This window comes from Phascolarctos cinereus, unplaced genomic scaffold (assembly GCF_003287225.1).
Source record: "Phascolarctos cinereus isolate Bilbo 61053 unplaced genomic scaffold, phaCin_HiC Scaffold_4;HRSCAF=312, whole genome shotgun sequence".
In the NCBI taxonomy this organism is placed as follows: domain Eukaryota; kingdom Metazoa; phylum Chordata; class Mammalia; order Diprotodontia; family Phascolarctidae; genus Phascolarctos; species Phascolarctos cinereus.
In genome coordinates this window covers 656,371,459-656,390,117 of record NW_027555847.1, presented here as the reverse complement: position 1 = coordinate 656,390,117, position 18,659 = coordinate 656,371,459, and the positions used below count along the sequence as shown (strand labels likewise).

Below are 18,659 nucleotides of genomic sequence, written 5' to 3'. Positions count from 1 at the left end.
ATTAGTGTAATGTTGATTCATATTGAGCTCTCACTCCACAAAAAACCCCTGGATTCTTTTCTCATAGTTGCTGTCTAGGTGCTTCTCCCCAATTCTGTACCCTTGAAGTTGGTTTCTTGAACCCAAGTGTGTTGTTCAGTCATTTCAGTTGTGTCTGACTCTTCATGACCCCATTTGGGGTTTTGTTAGCAAAGAGTGGTTTGCCATTTTCTTCTTCAGCTCATTTTACAGATGATGAAACTGAGGCTAACAAGGTTAAGTGACTTGCCCAGGGTCATACAGCTAGTAAGTGTCTGCAGCTAGATTTGAACTAAGGAAGATGAATCTTCCTGACTTTAGAGCTGACACTCTATCTAGTGTGCCATCTAACTGCCTCTTGACCCCGAGTATAGGACTTTACATTTGTCACTAGTAAATTTCATCTTATAAGATTTGGCCCGTCATTGTTACCTGAGATATTTTTGGAATCTGATTCTTTTTTTTCCTTTTATATATAAATTTATTTATTTTTAGTTTTCAACATTTACTTCCACAAGATTTTGAGTTCCAGATTTTCACCCCATCTCAACCCTCCCCCACCCCAAGATGGCATGCATTCTGAATATCCCTTCCCTAGTTTGCCCTCCTTTCTATCTCTCCCCGCTCTTCTCTTATTCCCTTCCCCTTCTATTTTCCTGTTGGGCAGGATATTTCTGTACCTCATTTCCTGTATTTCTTATTTCCCAGTTGGATGTGGAGACTTTTTAAAAAACATATGTTTTTAAAACTTTGGGTTCCAAATTTTCTCCCTTCCTCCCACCCCACCCACCCTCATTGAAAAGGCAAGCAAGTCAATACAAGCCATACATGTGCAATTATGCAAAACACTTCCATAGTAGACGTGTTATGAAAAACTAACTCTATTTCGCTTAATCCTATCCTGCCCCCCCCCATTTATTGTATTCTTTCTTTTGACCCTGTCCCTCCTCAGAAGTACTTCCTTCTGATTACCCCTTTCCCAATCTGCCCTTCTCTCTATCATCCCTCTGCTCTCTTGTCCCCTTCCTCCCCTATTTTCCTGTAGGGTAAAACAGATTTCAATACCCAATAGAGTGTGTATGTTATTCCCTCCTTAAGCCAAATCCTATTCACACCCCCCACAGAACACACGGGACAAAACAACTTTCAGTAGTTCCTCTTTATTCTCCCTCTCCTTCTCCTCTCCTCCTCTCCTTCGTTGCTCCTTTCTTATCTATTTTCTCCTTGTAAGCTCCAAATAAGCTCCCATTGGTCACCCTTTCTTACCTCCGCCCAGGCAAGCCACTGTACGCCGCCCCGAAGATCTTGGCCTTGTGAGGAGCGCGTATCAAGAGTAGTGCTGACCAATCACTTATCCAGGATCGCCTCCTTCACCTCATGTCTTTTACATGATACCAGAGGTCCTCAGGCGACTACGTGCACTCCCTTAGGCTAAAGGCGGCAGGGAGTCCGGGTCAGTCGGAACACACCCTACATCTCCCTTTTCTTGTTTTGCGGGTGACCGAGAAAAGGGAGAAGAGTAGTTTTAAGATGGAGCAAGCTACGATGGAGGATGTTTAGAAAGCAACGCCATAAACAACAGGTTGCGATTAAGGCTAAGATCAAATAAAAACATGAGATTACTAGATTAACAATAGTAGAGATGTGCAATTGATTATGTAGCCAAGCAACAAATTCTCGCGCCGAGGAATTAGGTATAGTAAAATTATTAGCAAAGTTCTGAATGTCATTAATCAACAGACTCAATTGATGTATCTCTGAAGTAACATTATCAGTAAGAAAAGCACCTTGTAGATGTTCACGTATTTTTTGCCAATTGCTATGAAATGTTGTGGTAGCATTCACAGGAAGAGGGTTATAACGAAAATGACAAGGTACAGAGGAAATCAACTCATGCAATGCTAATTCATCTCCAATTGTCAAAACTTCTTCTTCTAAAGTGGAAATTTCATTATTAAGGACAGCATCTATGCGAGCCTGCATATCCCATGCTTTGGATTCCTTTTGCATAAAAGTTTTTAATTCAGAAGCCAAATAACCCATACCTTGATATAATTGTTGAATTTGGAACTCTTGAAAAGCTGAGATAGCTAAATTAACCACATCAAATAACAATTCTACCAATTCTCGTTTGGGACGTCGTATAAGCATTAAACGACTCATTTCTTCCCATTCGGCTTCAGCGCTGGATTGTGCCCAGGGCTGAGCAGCTTTAACTGGTACAAGACTATACAAAGGTTGTTTTATCAATAATAGATGAGTATCCTTATTAAAGTTAGAACTATCAATATACTCAGTTACTGTACAGGAAGAGACTTGAGTTTGATAAAGTCCATAATTTGACACCGTAACATGTATGGAAGGACACAGTAACCATGCATAATTCGTAGGGGCAAATAAAGTTCCTGTAAATCAGTAATGAAAAAATCACACTCGGAGGAGTGACCAAGAGTGTAATTTTTCCCATTAGCAAAAATTTGATTCCACATATGATAAGTATAATCTTTACAATTAGCACATTTACAAGTTTCAATGGAAACATTGGTGGCCTGAATTACCAATCCTAGTTGCCACAGAGACAAATGACAGATACCATTAGCACTACATGGGACAGGTGCAGGTAATTGCGCATAAATGTGATTAGTAAGTCCATCCCAAAAGAACAAAGTCATATGTCCAATGCTAGCATTACTCCTCCCTCCGGTCGAGCAAGGGACTATTGGAGTCCAAGTGTTCATTTCTCCTTTATGACATGGAGGCAATGCAACAATAGTAGATTTCATGTCCATTCTTCCCCTCGGTAAAGAGTGTACTGTTATGTTGAGTCGGGTAGGGTGCTTAAGTGTATCATTTGCAGGATGAAGTCCAGTGGTTATGTTATAGTTCATTAATCGGCCGCACCAGTCCGATGTCTCATTATGTAAGTGTAAACATATAGGAGGAGACGTTGTAAGAAAAGTAAAATTGACATTATTAACAAGAGAGGGCGTGTTAGGAGTTGGACGATGGCGGCCAAGTAACATAGAAACATTTCCAGTTAAGGTGAATGTAGGGGTGCGCTCATCCCATCCAACTAAATGCACCAAAGGTGGTTTTTGCAAAAGAGCCCAAAACCAATCTCCATTGACATCTTTCTCACGTTCAAGGGCCTGCGTCAGTGTTGTCCAGTTCTTTTCGCTGCCTTAGACCATCGCCAGACACAGCCCCATCCATAGCGCCATCCCCCAGGGCGCACATTGCGGTCCGGGATCCAAAAGCCTTTACTATCGGCTTCGCCGTCTGGAACGACATAAACATACCCTGACCCCCAGATCAAAATCTTTCCAGGTCCACGCCACACCCCATCTAAAGTTTTCCATGCTATGTTGTTTTTGCTATCTGAGGAAGCAATCTTTTAAATCAATAACTATCAAAGGCTAGGAAACAGAATTCATAATGGGTGAAGGGAGGCTTCATAAATAGCTCAGAGGTCATGAAGCATCCTCTATTTCGCTGACTTCATTTTAGTAACAAAAACAGGTGAATTCCCAAGGATTTGTAAAAATTTCTATGTGACCTTTTAAAAGTCTCGTTCAACTAATTGTTTTACTGTAAAAAGCTTCCTTTTTGTCAAAAGCCACTGTTCCACCCAAACAAAATAACAGCTCCCCTAGATGTAAAATATCATGCCCCCCAAAATTAAAGGGAATTAATTGAGTAAATTCATCTTAAAATAATTGATTAGTGGTGATCTACTAGGCAGGCTAAAGCTAATTAATATCTTTAAGAGTTTTTGAAGAATCTTTCTTATTTTGTAATAGTTTGGGGGTCTAATTGTAGACTGTGAAACAATATGTCTACAGTAAGCAAAGGATGATTTCTTTTGTGCCTTATCAGGAGTAATTATAAATCTTTGAGACTGAGGAGCTTGTTAAAGCTCACACATGAATAAGGAAAGTTTGCCAGTGAGAGAACAACTGCAAAATTTATCATCCATATAATAAGTCATTTATGTCTGAGAATATTTCTGCCTAACGCACATGGCAGAAAACATTCCTTCTTAAAGGAATATAATAGGAAAACTTCAAATACTGATTTAATGAAGACAACTATACTGAAATTCAAACTCAAAACAAAATTAATTATAGTCCTAAAAGTCTTTTACCTTAAGCGGTAAATTTCACTAATCACGGCTTAGAGCCAGATATAGTCAATTTTATTCTCATGGAGTTGTAATAAGTAATAAAGATTTATCATGAGTCACATACATAATAGATTTCACTTAGCATTTTTCTGTCTCAAATTTAAACTTGTTCTGGTAAAAAGCCAATTATGAGGAATCATTTCATATAGTTGCAGCTTCTCAGCAAGTTAAATTAATTGTTTAGGAACTCACTAACATAAACAAATTTTCTTCTCAGAGCAGATGACCTTGGAACAAAGCTGGCAAGAGCTTTTGGCATTAATTGTTTAGGAACTCACTAACATAAACAAATTCTCTTCTCAGAACAGACGACCTTGGAACACAGGTGGCAGGAGCTTTTGGCAAGCTTACAAAGTTAAGGGAATTGCCTTGTGCCCCTCCTTTTCACTCAGAAGTAATGAAGAATTCTAGGTTTTAACTTAAAACAGTCACTGCAAATAACTTAGTTAGCAATTTGGTAATTTTCATGAGTGATAAGTCAAATTGTTTTAACTCTAAGTTATTCTTCAATCATAGATAAATATGGAGATATTTGATTTTCTAAATGACAATTATAAAACAGTGAGAGAAAATTAACTGGACTTGATAAAATAATTTAGCTGGTTTTTACACAGCTTTCCCACTGTCTTTCAGTCTTTTTTAATTCACATATTAATAACATCTAAATTATTAAAATTGTGTGACATAGCACAAAACAATACAAAAGTTTACCAATTTGTAATGATACTAGATTCTTTTTTTTGTTTTTAAATTTGAAACAAGCATATTACTAATTTGAATGAGCTAAATTAACATTTGATAGTGTTCCAAATACATAAAAACTTTGCTTTATGAACTGAGGGAGTGCACCCTCCTTTTCCCTATTCTCATTCTGTCTCTCACACCCCAACTTGGCCAGGGTTGGAATGGAAAGAAAGGAAGAGAATATTTTCCAACAACTTATAATCTTTCAATTTTACATCCAAAGCTTTGGCCAGAGCTTTAGAATGTAAAAAAGAAAGAGAATTTCTTTCTAATAACTCTTCAAAAGTTTTCAAATCATTTATTCTCAAATCATCTGTTCATGCTATTAATGCAGACAGATTATGCTATTCTTTCTATCCCTACTTCTCTCAGTATTGCATGCTTAAACTTTCTTGTCTTTTATCAATAATATAATGTAAATAATAAAATATTTTTTCTCTCCATCTCACCCCCATCCACCCGCTCCCGGGAGGCGGCTGGTAGTAGGGAGGGGGAAAGAGAGAAAGTCACTAGCAGCATTTCAAAATCCAGTTGCAGCCCTTGGCTGCCTGGAAGAAAAGATCAAAACAAATGACAGACATTAATCACAGACCATCATTCACACAGACACAGACAACCATAGAACAAAATGACAGGAAGAATCCAAAAGCGAGAAACTTGTCAGAAATCCCCTTTTTCTAAAGCCTGTTTACAAGCACGGGTCAAAAAGAAGTTCCCACAGATTCAACAGGAGGGAGAGCAGGGCCAGTCTGAAGGAGGGGAAGTGCGCTGGAGCATCCCTCCCCCTCTTCTTTTTCATATGAAGAAAGCTGATTACCGACCACACTCCATCTCCTGGCATCTAAACCAGTGTACTCTATCCAAGGGGAGGTTTGCCATAACAACTGTATAAACTTTCTACAATCAGCCAATTTTACTTTAACTCCTTTTTCTTTTGCTAAACCATATACCTGCCTAGCATAAACTTCGGTATCACTGGGCTGCACTATGGGAAGACTAAACGTTTGTCCCATGTTGTACTCTATTCACGTCTTGCACAACTGCAAGGCTGTGGGGTCCTCCAAGTTCTTTCAGGTCCCTGTTCGGGCGCCAGTTGTAAGGTTCCTTTATCTCTTAATAGGTCAAAGAACTTGGGCAATATTTTAATACTCACCTCTGACACTTACCTCAACAGGCTTCGGACGTCTCCGACACCAGCTTCTTTAAGCTGGAGAACACCCCCCACAGAACACACGGGACAAAACAACTTTCAGTAGTTCCTCTTTATTCTTCCTCTCCTTCTCCTCTCCTCCTCTCCTTCGTTGCTCCTTTCTTATCTATTTTCTCCTCGTAAGCTCCAAATAAGCTCCCATTGGTCACCCTTTCTTACCTCCGCCCAGGCAAGCCACTGTACGCCGCCCCAAAGATCTTGGCCTTGTGAGGAGCGCGTATCAAGAGTAGTGCTGACCAATCACTTATCCAGGATCGCCTCCTTCACCTCATGTCTTTTACATGATACCAGAGGTCCTCAGGCGACTACGTGCACTCCCTTAGGCTAAAGGCGGCAGGGGAGTCCGGGTCAGTCGGAACACACCCTACACAAACCTTCTTTTTTTCTTTTTACCTTCAGTTCAACATACTTTTTTTTAAACTTTGGATTTAACACAAAACCAACAGGGTGTTTTCCATATTCATAGCAGAAAAAAAAAGATTGTACATAGTTGTACATATTTTGATGAGAATGAATGTACCTACAATGAAGGAAATTCCTCCCTTTAATGCAGCTCTGAATAGCAGACCTGTTTTTTTTCTTTTTTTTATGTAAAGGTGAATTACTGAGTCAGCCCATCAATTACCCCCACCCCACTTAAACTAAATATGATTCTCTCCCAGATACCTGAACTAGGTGAAAACTCATTTCAATCACTAGAAGACTTTATGTGCAAGAAGTCCTTGAAAGGCATTGGGTGAACTGGAGTGACTGAAGAAATGAAATAGATTGGTTGAAGAAACCTTGTCACACTCTGGTGGGGAGGAGGGGTTAGGATTGCATAAAAGTAGGGGCTATTTTAGAACTCAGGAGATTTGATGCCCGGAAGCAGAGAGAAGACAGAGATGCCTCTGAGGAGTTATTGCTTAGGACCCCAGCTAGATGGTGCAGTGGATAGAATAACCAGATCTGTAGTCAGGAAGATCTGAGTTCAAATTGAGCCTCACACTTAGTAGATGTGTGACCCTGGACAATTCACTTAACTGCTATTTGCCTCAGTTCTTAATCTGTAAAAAATGGGGATACACTGGAGAAGGAGATGGCAAGGTGACTGTCGGTAAGCATTTATTAAAATAGTGCCTCCAGTATCTTTGTCAAGAAAACTCCATGGATGAGGTCTGTGGAGTCACATAGAATTGGACACAACTGAACAACAACAACAACTAAATCTCCCTCTCACCTTGACCTGAAGAGGACCCAGTGAACTTCAAAGAATGAGCGAATTTGATCTTTTTCTTTGGCTCTCGATCCAGACACTGCCAGGCTTGCTAGGATGCTGACAAATGATTCATATTTGTGTCAAAATTCTCATCTTACAGTCAAGGAGGAGAGGAAGGAGGCCTAGGCTGAGGCTGAGGCTCTCTTCCTCCCTAAAGAAATCCCTTGTCAGGAGTGCCTCTCTCTTCCCTATGATGCCAGACCATTTGAATCTCCAGAGTTCTAAAGTAGATCCTGGTTTTATACAAGTCTCTGAGATGTCCTTGGCTACTCCATTTCATTTCTTCAATCACTCTAGTTCATCCAATGGCTTTTAGGGATTTCTTGTATTTCAAAAATGTTTTTGATTGATTGAATCTGATGTGTTCTTACCTGGTTCATTATCAGAGTAGCATTTTCTCACTTATTTTGAATGGGGTGGGTTAATGGGTGGACTGACTCAAACACTCTCACTCTTATATTCTCTCCTCCAGTTTTATTATTTGCTATCCTCAGCAAATATACTGGGGTATGTTTGGTAGAATCTAGAGTCCAAAAACCTTGGTAGCTCTCTAGTAACTTGGGGATATTCTGCATTATTCTTTTTGAATGCCTTCCTTAATGTTTTGTACTAAAGAATCTGTGTGGCATTGTTCATAATCAAATCTGGTAATTAACAATATTTCACACTTCCAAATACAAGGCTAGACAATTTAACTGATAAATATAATTTTACAAAGTTCTGATAGGTTACTGTTTGTCTTGTTGCTTGGGCGAAGGTCTTTTTCTACCCTAAAACAGTAAAGAAAAGGAAAAGGAAATCAAGCCTCCCATCTTGGATGGAAAGTTTTGTGCTAGAAGAACACCAAAACTGGGTCCAGGACTGAGGTACTTCACCCCCATCCCCTGACTGGATTTAATCATTAGCCAACTTAAAAAGGGTGGGGATAATAGTTTCAGAGCATGTGGCACCTGTGGGGGCCTCGGGGTAAGTACTGGGCGCTTCAACTTCACAGTGACCCATTGGAGAGGCTCTCTAGCTTTGTTATTGGATACACTTATTTTGTTTTAGATTGAAATTATATAGTAGTCAGTGTTCCTCTGTTTTCTACCATATGTCAGGCCAATTCTTTGCCATAACTTGTGTTTATTTGAATGCTTAAGTACTAATATCTATTGTATTAGTAAACCTTGCAATTAAGAAAAGTATGGATTTTGGACCGCTAAAACATTGATTCTGGTATAATTTCATTGTTTGTACTAAAGTGAATTTTGAATTATTTGAACTTGCATTAATTATCACCTACCTGTATCTTTAAAAAAATTATATTTGCTAAAAACTTATCAGTTGTATAGGGATTTAAAAATAACTTTTAACTATCAATTTAATTATAAGAGTGGATTCTTTTGCTTTCAGTTTTGCTGTTTTCTCTTTTAATTTTGACAGTTTCTTATTTGAAATGTTTAGCATAAGTTAAATTGTCAAATAAAAATTCAACAAATTAATAAAAATAAAAAGAATTAACTACAAACTACTCAATTACCTCTTTTTTCTTTTTCCTTTTTGGTGTGGCAATTGGGGTTAAGTGACTTGCCTAGGGTCACACAATTAGCAAGTGTCAAATGTCTGAGGTCGGATTTCAATTCAGGTCCTCGGGACTCCAAGACCAGAGGTCTATCTACTGTGCCATCTCTTTTTTCTTGTAAAATGTTTTTAGGAGAAGGGAAGGGGAATAAAAGTATTTATAAAGCACATATTATGTGCCAGGCACTGTGCAAAGCAATTTTTAAAAAACCAAATATCTCATTTGATCCTTTCAGCAAACCTTATGAGGTAGATGCTATTATTATCTCCATTTTACAGTTGAGGGAAACTGAGGCATGCCTGTGACCCTTGTCAAAGAGTATCTGAATCTAGATTTGAACTCAGGTGTTCCTGACTCTAGGCCCAGCACTCTGTCTATTATATCACAATATGTTTACATCTGAGAACTTCTTTAGCTGTTTCAGAAATGTTGCTCTACTCTAACTCCTTTCTGACTTTTAGTCTTCTTACACTTTACTCTCTTTCATGTTCTCAGTGATCCAGGAACACTGGCCTCCATGTTGATCCATAACACTCCATCTCCAGACTACCTGCATTTTTGCTGTCACCAGCAAAATGTGTAGAATGCTCTCCCTCCTCATCTCTATCTCCTGGCTTCCTTGAAGAATATTTTTTTCAAGTATTCTAAGGGTTCTAATGTGGAAGAGGCATTAGGCATGTGGCCCCAGAAGACAGAATCAAGAGGAATGAGCACAAGTTTCATGCAGGCAAATTTAGGCTTGTTGCAAGAAAATACTTCCTAAAAATGAAATCTCTCCAGAACTATATAATGAAGTGCTCTGCAAAACTCATCAGTTACAAGATAGCAACAAAACATTATAAGCTGGATTTTCCTACTCTTCGCACATTAAGAGAATCAGGGCTGGGTTGGAGTGAGGGGAGCATGGTAAACTTAGGGTCATGATACAGAGGAAATCCTGGGCCATTCATGCCAACAATTCTGGGCACAGTAATCAAATCAAATCAATAGTACTTTTGCTTCTGGAAAGGGCATATCAGTTGACTGCTGTATGGATCAATTCACCGTTTTTATCTCTCCTGACAAAAACTTCCTTCCCCCCACATGTACAAAAATATTTATAGCAGCTCTTTTTGTGGTGGCAGACTAGATGTTAAAAATCCCACCTTCTGTAAGAAACCTTTCTCAGTTCCCCCTTCATGCTTGTGCCTTTCCTCTGAGATTATCCCCAATTTACCCTGTATTCATGGCTTTTAAAAAACCCTATATATAGACAGTATAAAGTGGGAATATTGCTGTGGTATAGGAAATGATGGGTTGGTGCACTTGAAAAAATATGTTAAAGCCTTGGACTTATGGAGGAAGAGGTTAGCCACCCTCAGAGAAACAGAGGACAAATAAGTCTTATATAGATGCATATGAATGTATATGTCTATATATGACTATGACTATCAATATTTAAGTATATATGTATGTGTAAGTATATGTATGTATGAGTAAATGTGTGTATATGTATATATATACATGTGTGTATGTGTATGATTAGATGTACATATATGTATATATTTTGCAAATACTATATATGGGAGGAAGGGGGAGAAAGAACGAAGTAAAAAGTACACAGCAGAGAACAAAAGAAACTTACAAGGTTGTAAAGAAAAGATAGACAGCTCTCAACGCAATGCGTTGTATTTATTATATAGGCTTTCTTAAATAGAAATTATTGTATATTTTGAATCCTCTCTTACATTCTCCTGTGCACATGACAATGTTTTTTTCCTTAACTTGTATTATTTTAGTTTTAGCATTTGTTTCTTTTCTTCTTATTTAGTATTTAAGTTTAAAATTTTTAAAAATTTACAAAAAAATATTCAGTGACAGAAAATAAAAATCTGTATATATCCTGTGTATGTATAGTTGTTGGCATGTTGTCTCTTCCCTTAGAATGTGAGCTCCTAGAGGGCAGGGACTGGTTTTGCTCTTCCTTGTATACCCAGGGTTTAGCATAGTGCCTGATACAAAACAAGCACTTAATAAATGCTTATTGACTTACTGTTGCTATGCTTTAAGAAAATAATTTTGGCAACTTTGTGGAGTATAGAGTGATCAGCTGACCTCTGTGTGCTTTGGGCAACTCTTCAGACTCAAGGTAGGAAAACAAAATTGGAAGATATTGAAATAGTCTGATTGAGGGCTACTGAATGCCTGATGGTTATCTCAGTGGAAAGATGATAGATGAGATCTATGTTGTGGAGGTGGAAAAGATATGATTCAACTAATTGGTTACATAGGGACAGGGAGAATGAGGTGCTGAGAATGATTCTTCCTGAACTCCAGTCTCACATCACCAACTACCTATTGGATATCTTAAACTGGATGTTGTGTAAAGACACCTCAAACTCAACGTGTCTAAAACAGAAATCCTCTTTCCCACCAAATGTTTCTGTCCTCCCAAGTTCCCTGTTGCAGTTGGAGGCACCACCATCTTCCCAGTCATCCAGGTTCACAACCTTGGTGTCAACTCCTTTCTTGCACTTACCCATTTCAATCTCAGTAATTATTCAATATGTGACAAAGATTTCATCTACACAGAGCAAATAAGTTAGCTATAAAAGGCACCTAGAGGTAGCCGCAGCCTCGAATGTAAATCAAGCCACACTCAGGTAGGGTCAGATTCTTTAAAACAACAGCAGCAACAAAAGAAATAGGCTTCAATGATATTCTGTTAAACAAACAGGCCCTAGAAACCTTTATATGACTAGGTCCAGATTAGTGCAAATAATTAATCCTTCTGAAGTGATTGAATTAGTCTAATTTATACTGCATAGTTCCATTGGGCTTGAACCAATCACTATATTTTACTTATAATGTATACCCAGCAACGTGATGCTAGGATAGAGACTAAATCTTTTTAATGTGCACATTGCCTGGCACATGGTAGGTGCTTGGGCATGGAAACAAAATTAAGTAATTTTTATATTTATGAAAGAAATATTCTCCTTGCTTTTGCCACATGAAGAGAATAAAAAAAGATATCTGTGCAGGGACCTGAATAGAATTAAAAAGATTTCCTTTCTGGATATCTTCCTCTAATGCAGGGGTTCTTCATCTTTTTTGTGTCCTGAACCCTTCTGGCAGTCTGGTGAAGGCTATAGACCCTTTCTCAGAATAATGTTTTTAAATACTTGAAGGAAATGCTAAATTTCAGTTAGCGATTAATAAAAAATAAAGATGATTAGTTTCCCTATCCAAATTCATGGAACCTCTGAAATCATCCACAGACTCCTAAACCCCAGATTAAGGCCCCCTGCCCTAGTGATACTATTGCACCTTAAGGAATAACAACAGCTTCCAGAAGAAACAGGGAACATCTCTATGAATTGATGATGAGTAAAATGATTAAAACTTGGAAAACAATTCATATAATGACATAAATAAAAACAAGACTTCGGAAGTCTTTAGAATGCTGGTCAGTACAATAAGATTCCAGAGGACAAAAGATAAAGTATGCTAGGTGTCTCCTGCCAGAGAGGTAGACTTAAAATGTAGAATGATACATATCTTTTTGGACCTGGATAATGTAGGAAATTATTTTGACTATGTATATTTTTATGAAGTTTTCCTTTTCCTTTTTTTTTAATTACTCAATTGGAGAGGAGAAGGGGTATGAGAGAATAAATGCTTGTTAATTGTTAAAAAAAAAATAGAAGTGAAATGAGGAAAGCCCTGGAGATCATAGTTACCATACTGCCCCCTGGCGGTACTACACACAAACAGCATATTTTGAGAGCGAAATAGGAGAATAAATTCTGCACGACAAAAGCTGTAATTCAAAAACTTTATGGTTGTATTTCTCTCTTCTGCTGTTGAATAAGGTAGTGATGCTGGATAAAACACTTTCAAACAAGATTAGTTTTTTTTCACTATGCATTCTTGGATGTTCAATGATGATCTAAGACTCCCATGTTATACATTCAGAGGCACTCTCCGTTATGTAACCCTTCATGTTTTGTAAGGACCAATATCTTGCTAAATGTTTTACCACATGCATTACATATATAAGGTTTCTCTCTAGTGTAACTTTTATGATGTTGAATGAAACCAATGTTTTGGCTGAAGGATTTTCCACATTCACATTTATAGGGTTTATCTCTTTTGTGAATTTTCTCATGATAAATAATGCCTGTGTGTTGACTGAAGGCCTTTCCACATGTATTGCATTCATATGATTTTTCCCCATTATGAATTCTTTCATGTTTAATAAGTATTGATCTAATGCTGATGGATTTCCCACACTTACTACATTCATAAGGTTTCTCTCCATTATGTGTTCTTTGATGTACTATGAGAGATGCCTTTTGGGTGCAAGCTATTCCACATTCTTGACACTCATAGGGTTTCTCTCCAGTGTGAAGTCTCTGATGAGCAATAAGGGTAGACTTCTGATTGAAGGCTTTCCCACATTCATTACACTCATAGGATTTCTCTCCAGTATGAATTCTCTGATGTTGAATAAGACTTGAGGATACGCTAAAAGCCTTCCCACATTCATTACATTCATATTGCTTTTTTTTTTTTCCTGTCTTGCCTTTTCTGATTTTCAATAAGAGATGGTCTGTGCCTGAATGCTTTTCCACATTCATTACAGTCACAGGGTTTTTCCCCAGTATGGATCCTCTGATGTTGAATAAGTGATGCACTGGCACTGAATGCTTTCCCACATTCTCTGCATTCATAGGGCTTATCTCCAGTATGAATTCTCTGGTGTCGAATGAGGTAGGACCTCACACAGAAGGCTTTTCCACATTCTTTGCATTCATAAGATTTCTCTCCAATGTGAATTTTCTGATGCTGAATAAGATAAGAATTCAGACTGAAGGCTTTCCCACATTCACTGCATTCATATGTTTTCTCTCTTGTGTGAGTTCTCTGATGCTGAATAAAGATTGAGGATATACTGAGAGCTTTTCCACAGTTATTACATTGATAGGGTTTCATTCCTTTGTGAATTCACTGATATTTAATTAGATATGTGCTTTGGCTAAAAGCTTTCCACACTCGTTACATGCAAAGAATTTCTCTCCATTATGAATTCTCTGATGTTGAATGAGGGATACAGACCCACTACAGCCTTTTCCACATTCATTACACTGGTAAGCTTTGCCCGCAGTGTGAATTCTCTGATGTTGCATAAGATAGATTTTCGGACCAAAGGCTTTCCCACATTCACTACATTTATAAGGGTTTTCTGTGGTGTGAGGTCTCTGATGATCAATAATGTAAGATTTTCTAACAGTGTTTACCACATTCATTACATTTATAGGGTTTCTCTCCAGTGTGACTTCTCTAATGTTTAATAAAAGATGAACCTGTCTTGAAGGCTTTCCCACATTTATTACATTCATAGGATTTCTCTCCAGTGTGGACTCTCTTATGTATGATGAGGTGAGAGGTCTGATCAAAGGCTTTCCCACATTCATTACACTTGTAGGGTTTCTCACCAGTGTGAAATCATTGATGTCGAATGAGCTTTCCATTCTGACTGAAGGCTTTCCCACATTCATTACACTCATAAGGTTTCTCTCCAATGTGAATTCTACAATGAACTACAAGGTTAGGGTGACTATTAAAAGTTTTTGAACATTCATTATACTCATAGGGTTTCTCTTGAGGGTGAACTTAGTGGTGCTGAATTGGAGATGAGGGAAGGAATTTACTTGGTCTCTTCCTTATAAGGTTCCTCCAATTTTTATTTAGCCTTGCCTTAGGTACATAGACTTCTCCAAATGCGTAAGCATTCCCTTTGGATCTTCCTAGAATAACCCATTGTGATTCCATTTCTTCAGAAATTCTCTGCTTTGAGGACAACTCTTTATTTTTGCTCTTGGTCTCACAATCTGAAATGATGAACATAAAATATAAATGTTACCTGCTTTTTATTTTTCAGAGAAAGATAATTGCTAGGCAAGTCTTGGGTAGCACAAAAATAGGACTAGCCCAACAACTCACATTTATATAGTGATTAAATATCTTCTAGCATATGATGTTGATAGATCTCAATAATAGCCTTACAAGTTGGATTCTAAAGAAAATTTTAAAGAGAAGGAGAAGTATACAGCAAGTAACATGATCTCAGTGAAGAAGCAAGAAGGGTGACCAGGAAAAGACTGAATGGGGAATAGGTGAAATGAGCTTTTAGGGTATATGATAATCTAGGGGATAGAGATGGTATGCAGAAGGGCACCCCCATTGTATATATCCATGCCAGATACTTTTTTTTTTGATGAGGCAATCGGGAGGTTAAGTGACTTGCCCAGGGTCACACAGCTAGTAAGTGTCAAGTGTCTGAGGCCAGATTTGAACTCAGGTCCTCCTGAGTCCAAGGCTAGAGCTCTATCCACTGCATCAGCTAGCTGCCCCTCCAGATGCTTTTGAATTTTAGACCAGCTGCTGCTTACAGTTATGGGACCGTGAGGAAAACTGATGAGACACACGTACCTGTGGACACAGATGAGCAGGTTATGGAACAAATGATAGCATGCTAAGCTTAACTGAAAGCTCATTTGTTTGCCTCATTCTGTGTTTACCAGATCCTGGCCTTATCACCTTGTTAATGATTCTTGGTCCCCCATACTTGAAATGTTCTCCCCCTTCCAACTCCCCATTCTGCTTAAACTCTGCTTCTTAGAATTCCTGGCTTTTCTTATGACTCAGCTGAAGGATCATCTCCTCCAAAAGACACCCCCTTCTCCCTTCTAGCTGCTAATGCCTTCCACTTGAAGACTTCCTTTCATTTTGTCTGCATTTATCTTGTATGTATGGAGCATATGTTATCTCCCACATTAGAATGTGAGCTCTTTGAAGACGGGCTATTTTTGCTTTTCTTTGTGTCTTCAGAGTTAAGATATTGCCTGGAATATCTCTGGCAATCTTATACCTTAGACCTTGTGTATTTCCTGAACTTTGATATGAAATAGACCAATAAAATCCACCCACTGTGGCATCTTTTTCACTTTCCTTATCAACCCTCCCTCTCTCCCTCACATATTTCCCTTTCCCCTTCCTGTCAATTCTTTATATCCCACCAAATGAAATGGAAAGCATAGATTCCTACCTCTCACTCAGTATTGTAAGCCAAGGTGGCAGCCTTGTGATTATAGTCATCAAAGTATATAAAACAAAAACAAGTTCATAGCTCTCAGGCTAAGAACCCCTGTTCTAAAGAGTCTTGTTTGGTGACCTCATCAGCCTCCTGAGTTTAATTTCATCTTTATATAGATGATTCTTAGATCTATTTATTTAGCCTTTGTCTCTCTCCTAAGCTCTAATCTCCCATCATCAACTGCCTTTTAGCTATCTCAAATTAGATGTCATCTCAAACAACTCATGATTCAAAACAGAACTCATCTTTCTCTCTAAATCTTCTCTTCTTCCCAACTTTTTTTTATTATCGTTGAGGACCCTGCCATCTTTCAATTCAATCAGACTCACAATCTGAGTATCACCCTCAATTCACACTCGCCCTATTATGATGTTATCTTATAGTATCTACCTCTTATATATATCTTCTTATTCACAACATTCCCTTTACCCTTACTGCTTTTTTCCTCCCTTCTATCCCCCCTCCCTTTTCTTTCCCCTTTTCCCTCTTACTGCCTATAGGGCAAGTTAGATTTCTATACCTAACTGATTATGTTATTCCCTTCTTGAGCCAAATCTGATGAGAGTAAGGTTCAAACAATGCTCACCCCCCCCTTTCCCTCTGCTGTAATAGGATTTTGTGTCTTTTCCTGTAATTTACCCTTGTCTGCCTCCTCCTTTCTCAGTACATTTTCTAAGATCAGACTAATCCACTTACTTGGATCCATTTAACCCACTTGATTAGATTTTTTTTATCATTACATCAAAGTCAACTAATATCCACCCTTTTATGTATACTCCTTTAACATGGTGAAATAACAATACAGTTCTCAAGAGCTGCAAGTGTCATCTTCCCTTGTAGGGATGTAAACAATCCGCCCTTATTAACAACATATTGTATCTTTCTGTCCCATTTACCTTTTTATGTCTTTCTTGAATCTTGTACTTGAAGATCAAATTTTTTGTTGAGCTCTGGTCTTTTTATCAGGAAGGTTTGGAAGTCTCCTATTTCATTGAATATCCATCTCCTCCCTTGAAAAATCATGCTCATTTTTGCTGAGTAGTTGATCCTTGGCTGCAATCCAAGCTCCTTTGCCTTACAGAATATCATGTTCCATGCCCTTTGGTCTTTTAATGTAGAAGCTGCAAGGTCCTGTGTAATCCTGACTGTGGTTCCATGATATTTAAATTGTTTCTTTCTGGCTGCTTGCAGCACCTTCTCTTTCATCTGGTAATTTTGGAATTTTGCTATTATATTCCTTGGCGTCTTCAATTTGGGATCTCTTTCAGGTGGTGAGTGGTGTATTCTTTCTATGGTTATTTTACCTTCTGGTTCTAGGACTTCAGGGCAGTTTTCCTTTATGATTTCCTGAAAGATACTGTCCAGGCTCTTTTTTCATCATGATTTTCAGGTAGTCCAATAATTTTTAAATTGTCTCTCCTGAATCGATTTTCCAGGTCAGTTGTTTTACCAATGAGGTATTTTACGTTTTCATCTATTTTTTCATTTTTTGTTTCTGTTTGACTGATTCTTGCTCTCTCATAGAGTCATTAGTTTCCATTTGTCCAATTCTAGTTTTTAACAGATTGTTTTCTTCTGTTAGTTTTTGTACTTCCTTCTTCAATTGGCCAATTGTGTTTTTTAGGGACTTGTTTTCTTCAGTGTACTTTTTTTCCAATTGGCCAATTGTATTTTTTAAGGACTCTTCTACCTCTCTCATTTGACTTTTAAAATCCTTCTTGAGCTCTTCTAAGAAGGCTTTTTGGGCTTCAGACCAGTTCATATTTCCTTTTGACGTTGCAGATGTGGGTTTGTTGACAATGTTTTCCTCTTCAGAATTTTTGTCTTGATCTTCACTCTTCTCATAATATGAATCTATGGTACATTTCTTTTTACTCATGGTGTTTCTTTATTCCCTGGCCTTTAAAGAGATTGAGCTCTCCTGCTGGGGAACAGAGAGCACTGACCCAAGCTTCTTGTGTTGGGAGCCTAGGTCTTGGTCACTGGCTTTGTGTGCTGGGGCCTCTTATGTTGGCAATTAGAGGCTGTAGGGTTTGGCAGCTTACCTCGTGTTGGGCTGGAATCAGCAAGGCTGGAACTTTCAGGCAATTCTAGGTTGCCTGCTTTTCCTTTCCTTTAGCTTTCTTCAGCTCCTTTTAGATGAGTGGTGCAGGGTGTTTATCTGCCTGGGGCCCCTTGCAGTGCTGCCTCCTTTGTTTCTGTTAATGCACTGGGAGATTCCTTTGTGGTAGAGTGCTAAGGCACCTGGTGGTTTTCTGAGCTGGCCTCCACTGGTTCCCCTACCCTTACTGAGGCACTCAGAGGTCCAGGTGTTGGTGTTTGCCTGCTCTACCACCTGGGCTTCAGGATTTCTTCCTGGTTGCCAGTTGGAGGCTACAGGGCTCAGACACCTCACCTGGTATTGGGCTGGAACCAGCAAGGCCGGGGCTTTAGGAAGACTTTAGGTTGAGTCCTTCAGCTCCTTTCAGATGAACGCTGCAGGGTACTTATCCCGCTGGGGCCCCTTGTAGTTCTGCCTCCCTTATTTTTGCTGAGGCACTG

The 18,659-nt window shown here is 38.6% G+C and overlaps 1 long non-coding RNA gene across 1 annotated transcript; it reads right to left on the bottom strand.

Annotated features, from left to right (window-relative positions):
- Nucleotides 1-1,162: 1,162 nt before the first annotated feature.
- On the bottom strand, nt 1,163-8,236 carry LOC144457062 (uncharacterized). The gene is made up of 2 exons (XR_013486378.1): nt 6,112-8,236; nt 1,163-3,297 (listed from the first exon to the last, which is right to left on the bottom strand). It is a non-coding gene; the product is annotated as an uncharacterized LOC144457062 (long non-coding RNA).
- Between the last annotated feature and the right edge of the window lie 10,423 nt (nt 8,237-18,659).